Source organism: Scomber scombrus, chromosome 3 (assembly GCF_963691925.1).
Source record: "Scomber scombrus chromosome 3, fScoSco1.1, whole genome shotgun sequence".
Lineage (NCBI taxonomy): Eukaryota > Metazoa > Chordata > Actinopteri > Scombriformes > Scombridae > Scomber > Scomber scombrus.
Genome location: NC_084972.1, coordinates 4,954,553 through 4,964,221, shown reverse-complemented (window position 1 = coordinate 4,964,221; position 9,669 = coordinate 4,954,553).

The following is a 9,669-nucleotide window of genomic DNA, read 5'->3' as shown; positions in this document are numbered from 1 at the left end:
ATTTGTCAGACGTAAGCCTAGAGTGCCTTTCCTGTAATATAAAAAAATACCCACAAGTTTTAACTTCATGGACTAATCCAACTTGACAGCACGCTTAGTGTGATGAGAAGTTCAGATGCCCAAAGCCAACGGAAAAGAAAATAAAGAGAGAGGAAAGAGGGAAAAAAGAGACAAGAGGTGACTTTCAAAGTTGTTTGGCTAAAAGAACAGTAGATGGGAAGAGAGTTGCAATGATGTAACCTTTCTTTTACATCATGGGGAAAAGGTTAGAGGGGGATTGCTTTTTTGGGGGGATGGTTGCACAAGGAGCGACAAACACCGACAAACACCTTCAAAAAACGTGAAGAGTCGGCAAGAAGATTAAGCCTCAACACAAAAAATCAATGCAATAAACCGGGGACGTAATATTGCAATGAAAAGCCGTGAAAGATGGACTGAGAAGACAAGGCGCTCTTGTCTGTCATCTCACAATGTGTCATCTACGACTTGCCAGCGCTCGCAGTCATTTTAACTCGTCAGAGATTTTTTTAAAACCTGGATGTGGAGCGACTGATAACAGCATTTATCGGCGCAAACTGCTCGAGGGTGAAATGTTAAATCGGAACACCCACACCTTTTCTGTGAAGATAAAGAGCTACTTTGCCTGAATTTACCTTCTAAATGATGTTGATTCGGCGTCATTACAGCCACAGATAACACACGATGAATGTCATATAAAAGGAGTATGCACGGTCTTAAATTCAAGAGATCGCTTTTATGCTCCTGACACCCTTTTTTTGATCGTTGCAGCTGTTTTGAAAAACAAAAACAGCAAAGATCAGTCTCACGTCGTACATTTGATTCTAGCAGACATGAGTTATTCATGTTTGACCGGCAGCAGTATGTTTAACAGCAGCTCAAAGGCTACTGGCGCTAAACTGGTTCTCTCCCTGCCAAAAAACCTCCAGAATACAAAGTCTACCACCGCACACACACACACATCCTGCCCCCAGATTCAACTTTCCAGGGCTTAATGGGAAACCTGATTTTCAAGCGGTGCCAAAGGCATGTCGCCCTGACTAAACTAACTCTTTCGAGTCTGGGGGGGTAGATGGGGTAGAACAGGAAGGGGTGAGAAGAGGATAGAGGGAGAGTTCAGAGAAGGAGAATGCAAATGTAAAATGCCAGATCTCAGCAGCAACAATGCGTGAGTTTAATGAATACCAAGATGAGTTTACGAGGATTTCTAGGTCAGAACTGAATGGGACGACATGTTTCATATTTAGCACAGAGAGGGAGGAAAACAAGCTGATTTGTAATGTAGTGTAATGTTTTCCTTCTAATTTCTCGAAGCCTGTTTGTTTAATTCCCAAAATATCATAGTACGTTTTTTATGCTCACTCCTAATTAAAAAGGAAATCATAAGAATAGCTCTGCTTAATAAATTACTGTAGGTTCGACTGCTTCCACGTGACCGTCCATCAGATTGAAAGTGGTTCTTTAAATCGTCTGTCATCACATCCTCATCTGTAAACCCACTTTTAATGCTCCGTTACACTTTTATCCAGTTGATTGTCTATAGATTTGGGTTTTTACAGGCTCACTTGATTCCTGACTGTCCTCCGGTCCCTTTTGGATCCATTTTTTTGAACATTTCTTTATGTCTGGGAGGCTTTCCCGCAGGTCCTTTATAAGGCATCAAAGGAATACTGTAAGGATTAGAATCTTACATGTGCTGAATGTGAAATTTCAACATTTAATCACAGCTCAAGACTTAATGCTATATTCTTGATATTCTTGTGTGTTTCATTTTAAGGACCTCTGTTTGCTGCCTGTTTTTGCTTTCTTTATGGTCTTCTATGTTTTAATTTAGTTTTTATTGTCTTTCTTACTTCTGCCTTTTGTTTTTATGGACTTTTAAAATTTGTATTATTGTGAAGCACTTTTTGAATTTATTTTATATTGTATTAACTTTGTAAGGTTTCACAAGTATTCAAAAGATTCAAGCTGTTTAAAATTAATAGAAAATAATTCAAGACAAAACATGCAGTTGAAAGACTAAAATTTAGACTTGAATGTTCATTTTTGTTGAGCCTTAACAAGCTTTTTGTGTTTTGTATGTGATATTTGAGTGGTGTTTAAATTTCAGCATTTCATTTTCAGTAGTGGTTAAACTACTGTTAGGAGTTTGGTTTCTTCTTTCTTCTTTTTTTTTGTGTCCCATAGTTCTAATTTATTTGAAATACTTTTTAATTTCAGATCAGTTTGTTTTATGTTTTATTTTTACATTTTCATTTTGCAGTAATTTTATTAAAATAATTAAAATAAGTAATTAAGTAAAATGTATTTATATAGTGCTTTTCACAGACATAAGTCACAAAGGGCTTAACATAGGCGAGATAAAACATGAAACCTGAAAAAAAAAATGATATAACAATCCACACTTTACACACACACACACACACACACACACAGAAAATAAGCAGATGTAGGTTGACTTTGTGTGGCTGCGTGTGATGTCATGTTGGACTGAGTGCAGACAGGAGGAGACGGAGGCAGTGAAGAAGAGCTGGAATCCAGTAAAAGGCTTAAATAAAAGCAGGACATGTTGCCACTACTGATAACAGATTTTTCACACATGCAAGCGCTAAAACATGAAAACACAAAGCAGTACATACACACATAATATCATATATAAAATGCACACAATTAATTAGACACATACATGTTAAATATGAATAAAACTAAAGGAGGAGATACTTAAATAATCTGACTCACAGACTTCATAGAGACACACAGAATAACTTCACACAATAAATTCAACAGCCACGAATGATTTGGTGCAGAGTGAAGACGTGTGTCTGTGTCAGCACTTTACATGTCATGTGAGCAAGCTCGCATGCAAAGTTTGCAGATGTGTGAATGTTTGAATGTGTATCTTCATGTCTGTGTAGTGTGTGTATGTGTGTGTGTGTGTGTGTGTGTGTGTGTGTGTGTGTGTGTTTTGCGTGTTTGTCTAGCGTGGCAGTGTGTGGAATGTCCCAGTTTAACCACAGATCTCGCAAATGGTTTGTGTTCACAGCATGACATCACCCCTGCTGCTCTCTGAGAGGAGAGTAAGGAGAAGGAGCACGCCAAGTGGAGCGGTGTATCACACACACACACACACACACACACACACACACACACAACCACACACAGAGCAGAGCGTGGGCATGCAATACAGTACATCAATAAACTGTACAGACTCGGGTGATTTAAGGGGAATAACAGAAAATGGTCTCATTCCTGTAAATGCTTATAATAGTGTGAGCTACAGTATTAGAGCATGAAACGCTGTTATCCACCAGTGGTTTGGGTTAGTTGTTGATCCGTTAGATTGGACTCATCTTTCACTCTCACATTGATTGACTGACATTTCCACACAAGGGCTGACAGTTTATAGAGCTAGATGTATTGTCATTCTGTTCATATTGTTCATATTGTTAAAGTATTTTTTTGCGAAAGATATTTTTGAGAAAAATGTTCTCTCCTACACACTTTTTAAATATGTTTCTAACCAAACTCCTCATAGAGATTTTACTCATAGATTCCAAGTTTACCACCTCTTATCTTTTATATGGAAGCCCAATTCTGCCACACAAAAAAGTGTAAAAAAAAATATATATATAATTACATATTCTATTCAAGTCAAAATTGTTAGAGGAAGTCAACATTTTGACTTTTAAAATTCTGTGACACTAGGTAAGAATTTCTGACTTTTACTTCTGAAACAAATATTTAATTGTTATACATATATTTATGTGTTTTCTGGCATGAATGGGCTTCCCTAATAGGCTACAAACTGATACAACACATCAGAGAGCCTGAAGCCTGAAAATAATAACATTGTTTGGTGGCTATGTCTTTATCTTATTATAATTAAATTCCAACCAGGAAGTCAGTCAGCCCTTGTACAGTTGTTCAGTTCTTCTTAAAAACGTCCATGGTAGAGCATATGAGGAGTAGTTCAGGGGACCTGGTAGAATATTCACAAAACAGAGCTAGCCCAGCTCTGCCTGTTAAGACAGCTTTAAGTCCCAGCTGCAAAAGAATAAAGTGAGTGGCATTCAGGGCTGTGCACAGATATTTTGGGGGTCAAGTGCTCAAGTGAACAATAACGGCACCCCTCTTATAATTATTAATAAAAAATAAAATGACTACATTTTTCTTACATATACCCGTACAGTTATGCAGATGTTTAATACTCAACAGATTTCTACAAATGTATAAATTCACACAGAGATCGATAATGTCTACATTTATCACAAGAACAGGCAACAACAAATAATGCAATGCCACTCTGTGCACACTTAAGTGGCTTATACAATTAAAAAAAACATTCAAAGTCAATAAATCTTTATACAAAATTGAAAAAAAGGCTGTGTAAATAAATATAATAATAAAATAATAAACCAAACAAACTACAAAGTACTTGCAACAATTAGGCTTAGTGTGTTCTGTGCACTGAGGTGAAGGGAACATGATGCCATGGGCCAAATTGAAAAACTAAAATATGAAATTAGAAAAACAAATAGAAAAAAAAAAAACGTCTCGCAAAAAGGGCACTTATCTGGTGGTGGTGGGGTAGGGGGGTGGGGGTCTATTTGTGCACATGCCTGGTGGCATTGATTAGCGACACTAACAAACTTTGCTAGCAAATTATGTCTCTGTGCAAAGAGCCACTACAATATTACTGATTGCTCCTTTAACAATGACCTCGCCTCTGACCGTTTTGTTACATTTACCTTCATTTGAATTGTGCTATGTCGCCCATAACACAATACTGTCCATTGTTGGTGAAGATCCAATGTTTTGTTGCAAATCTGCTTCATTAAGGGAAGTGATGCTGCAGGGCATTGTTCTATTGTTCTTGTTTTACAGAAACTGGTTAAATCCCAAAAAGATAAGACGCTGTGCATATTTAGCTCTGCTGTATCACATGGTGGATAGGGATCAGGCTGCAGTCACATATCCAAACCACGACAGACACAAGATCAATGATGGAGCTGGATTAATGTCATCAGAGGACAGAAAATAGAAGTCGCTGCAGTGACTAAACAGAATATAAAAACATATTTGGAAAGCCAGCATGAGGAAGCCATAGGGTTTGTTTTTTACAGATACTTTGTAAACTTTGTCCCATTCTTCAGGCAATGAACTGTACCAGCCTATCAAGTCATTTGTTGATCACATCATCATGTATTTTTTAACCTTTTCTTACCCACCGAACCCCAGGAGATCAATAAGAACCACTTTAAAGCCTTTCTTTTTATAAAGCATAGACCTAGTTGACCCATTGCTTTCATATCCTAGACTTAATTTGGAATTCAAATCAACTGTACTGAAAAAATAAAAAAGCTTCATGCATATAATTCATACATTAAACACAAGCAGCACACCATTCTTGAGGTGTTGTGTCTTTTTCTTTTTTTTCCTACAGCCTGAAGCTAGAAAAGGAAAATTATTCCTCTCCAGATGTATTGCATATGGATGAATGAACGAGTGCCAGGGAGATCAGGCGCTACCAATATGCAAATGGAGAGACTAATCGCTCCCAAAATAAAAATGACCAACATCAGCAGGATTTCTGCCTTCCTCGAACAACACAGCTCAACACTAGAGTTCAACCAACATGGGGTTTTAAAGGCTGATACTGGTTATTTAGTTATGATTGCCAGCAGCCTGCTTGTATTCTATGACTTAAACATCTGTTTTGCCTTGTTTTAAACCTCATGTGGTGGTCTGAGGTCAAGCTGAAATGGTCAGAGAGGGTTTACTCTGGACCAGACTACACTGTCAGAGTTCATTCAACTATTGATTGATTCCCTGCCTGCGTTTGCCATTTTCTTGAACTTATTTCAGATCCTGTTACTCCCTACTGCCCTGCAGTAACTCCCACCTGCCCTGCAGTAACTCCCACCTTTCCTGCCTGCCCAGTCACCTAATTATTTCGCACCCCTCTGCTCACCTGTTCCCTATTACCAGATTAGCTGCCCTGTATGTATACCAGTCCATTCCCAATTGCCATCTGACAGATTTTCTATTGTGGGGTTTGAGTCATACATCTTTATAACCTGCCTGTTTCTTCCTATTTGCCTGTTTTTGGACTTTGCCTGGTTTTACTGGCTGCCTGTTGCTGACCTATGACTGATACCTGCTGACTAAACCCTTCACCTTTCCCCCCCACCCTGCTCTTTCTTTTTTCTAAAGGTATTGTTTGAACCGACTTACCTTTACGTTTCCGCGCCTTTCTGTCAACTACAACTTTTTTTCTTTTTTCTTTCAAAGCAAGTGAAGAAAAAGTGCAAACCAACAAAAACACTTTTTTTTTTAAAGGAAAAAAAAGCTATTACCAAGTAACACAATGCATTTGACAAGAACAAGGGAGACAAAAAGCATAAATGCAAAGTTTAGACTAATGAGCAGACAGTGGGCGAAACAGAAGGTCTGCAAGATGCGTACAAGATGCGTACAAGATGCCCCCCCCCCCCCCCCCCCCCCCCCAAAAAAAAATAAATAAATAATATAAAACAAAGCACTTATAACCATCATCATCATAATACATTACATATATCTATAGAGCTACAGTCTGTGTGTGTGTGTGGGGGGAACATGGTGAGATTAACCCGTGCTGGTACAACAGTGGACACACTTTTTTTAAAAACTTAAACTGTTTCAGAGACTGGATTTCTGGTCGGCTGAGAGGGGGTCAAAAGTCATCGACCAGGATTCAGCAGACAGCTGGAAAAAGATCAAGGAGGGCGTTTACATTTTACACCAGAGATGGGATTACAATCTCCAACCCATATGCAACCACCTGTTAACATACGATTGCAGCTATATGCTACATCTGCAGATGAAGACCATGAGAAGTGGTGAAAGCTCAATAAAAAAAACTATTAAGTATACTTTGTTTCAAGATTATTTTGTCAAACTGCTATTTCATAGATCATGAGGGAACTTCTTTTTAAAATAAACAAAAATAAAGAAGTAACTTAAGTCTTCCTAAAATTCCCCCAAAGATAGAATCAAAACAGACACTGTGGCACACAGATATGCAGCCTGGTAAAACATCCCACCACACATGATGAGAGGACAATGAGGTTTATCAGCTAAACACAGCAAATAGACAGCAGTTATGTTAAAGATTGTCTCATATTTCTGAAAACACAAACATTACCATCAGAATAATTTGAAAGATACTTTAATAATACACAGATAGATTCTACAGATAGTGGCTTTAATGAAAGGTCAGTAGTCAAAAGATGTTCTCTCATCTTTATTTGTAACTCGTCAGTATGTCAGTCTGTATTTTTTCCACCTTAAAATTCAGCATGACGAGCAACATTTTCAACTTTGATTGTAATTGTGTGTCGGTATGTGTGTGTGAGACTGTGTGTAGTCTTTCTGCCCGCAGACACGACATGGAAGCCAGTCTAATCTGGGTTGATGTTGGGTTAAAGAGTGCTGCACGCAACCACAGTCCCAGATGTATGTGTGTATGTGGGGGTATATGTGTGTGTGAGTGTGCGTGCATGTAAGAGTCTGAGTGTATCTGTCTGCCCCTGAAACACGATATCATGACATGATGTATGGGCAGGGTTAATGAGCAATTTAAGCACACGCACACACACACACGAACACACACACACAGTCCCGCCCTGACACATGGAAGATCATATCTATACTCATCTTCCTCGACTACAACTTTCTCCTCTGCTTCCTCTGCCTCTCACTTATTCATCAATTAAAAATGCATTCATTTCAATGCTAGTGTGGGATGTACGTGTGTGCGTGTGTGTGTGTGTTTGTGCGTGTAAATGACTCATTCCGTGACTGGGGCATGCTTTTGACCAGCAGAGACGGAAGGGCAAGTGTTCATGAATGAAATATATTGCCCCCATACAGAGAAGGATGAATGGAGGAACTTAATACTCAGTGACAAACTCACATGATGTCTAGATACATACACACACACACGCACGCATCCACCACCACTACTGACTACTGACATTAAAAGTGTAGTTTTTTGTTTTAAGGACGAACTACTTCTGGCGTGTTTTTACCTCACTGTGCCATAGAAGATTTTAGATGAAGTCTTTGTGATCTACAATATCTATTTTTATAATTGTGGTCTTTTGTTTTTCTAATTAATTTTGTGCATTTGAAACCATTATTGGATAGCAACATATTAGAGATGACAGAAAAAGATTAAAGAGAGAGAGAGGGAGTGAGTTGCAACAAAGGTTAACTAATCAAAACCCGGTAGCGGTACATTTGAAAGCAGCAGGGCATAATATCAGCTCCCTCCAATATGTGGGCATAGAAAAAGTTGAACGCCCACGTAGGGGTGGGAATCACGAAGTTACTTCTGCAGCGTGAAACATTCTACATGCACGCACTAAAAACACTGGCTCCTTTTGGACTGAATGAGGAGTTTGATATTAAGCCTTTTTTATGATGAGTTTTGCTATTTGTTAATTATATGTCTGTCTCTCCCCAGCTTGTGACTGGGTGCTACCTTTACCCTTCCCACACATGCTCTTCTTTGCGGTCAGAACAACCAAGTTTGTGTTTATTTTTATGATATGTATTTGCTTGTGGACACTTGTACAGTTTTTGGGATGGGAGTTGGTGTGGTAGCAACCTGATCTCACAGAAATACGTGACAGGGGCACGACCCCTGTTAACACTGAATTCCGTGGTGGGTACACGCAATGTGTCAAATTTACGTGTCCCCATCACGGAAACAAAACCAATGTAAAATCAATGGGAATCCTCTTTCGTGATGGACACACAGATTCCCCGGTTCATTCTAATAACAGCTTATAAAACTATTGATTATATTATTATTCATGTGGTAAAATGCTAAAAGAGGACAGTATTTCCCTTTTTAATAATGTAAAGGTAAAGTCCAGCGGTAATAAATATAATAACTACCTCATTACACCAAAATGACAATTATCATACACAACCTGTTTTTTAGACAACAAAAAATCGTATTTAATGCACTATAATAAATTCAGTTAAATGACTATTAAAAATAACGATTAAATAAAAGATTTTCTAGATTAGAAAACAGTAATTACCACCCACTACGTGACGTAGTTGAACCGGGGAATCCGTGTGTCAACCACGAAAGAGGATTCCGTGATGGGAACACGTAAATTTTACACATTACGTGTCCCCATCACGAAATTCAGTGTTAAGAAGTGGTGCCCCGTCACGTATTCTGAGAGATCAGGCTCTGTGGTAGATATGTTTTCTGCAATGCAGCTTTGTATATGAATATTTTATTTTTCACATAGATGTAACCTCATATGATATACATGCTGACTGTCTAATTGGTTGAGGTAGGGTACGCCCACTTCCTTTGTATGTGTATATATCTCCACCCACCCAACCACTTTGTTTGGACCTGAGGAAGACCTTTTAGGGTCAAAACGTTGTGTTGGTTTGTAATTAAATTACGTGAGTGCATAATACAGTGTGCGGGTGTCTTCTTTTTTTTTTATTACAGCTGCAGTTATTTTCACCCAGCACCTGTTAAATTAAGTTTAGATGTGCATTCATTTTCAGTTTTTGTTAATTATCAAAATTAAACACTGTGGTTGTGTTGCATGTGTATTAACCAGTACGCTAGCAGGG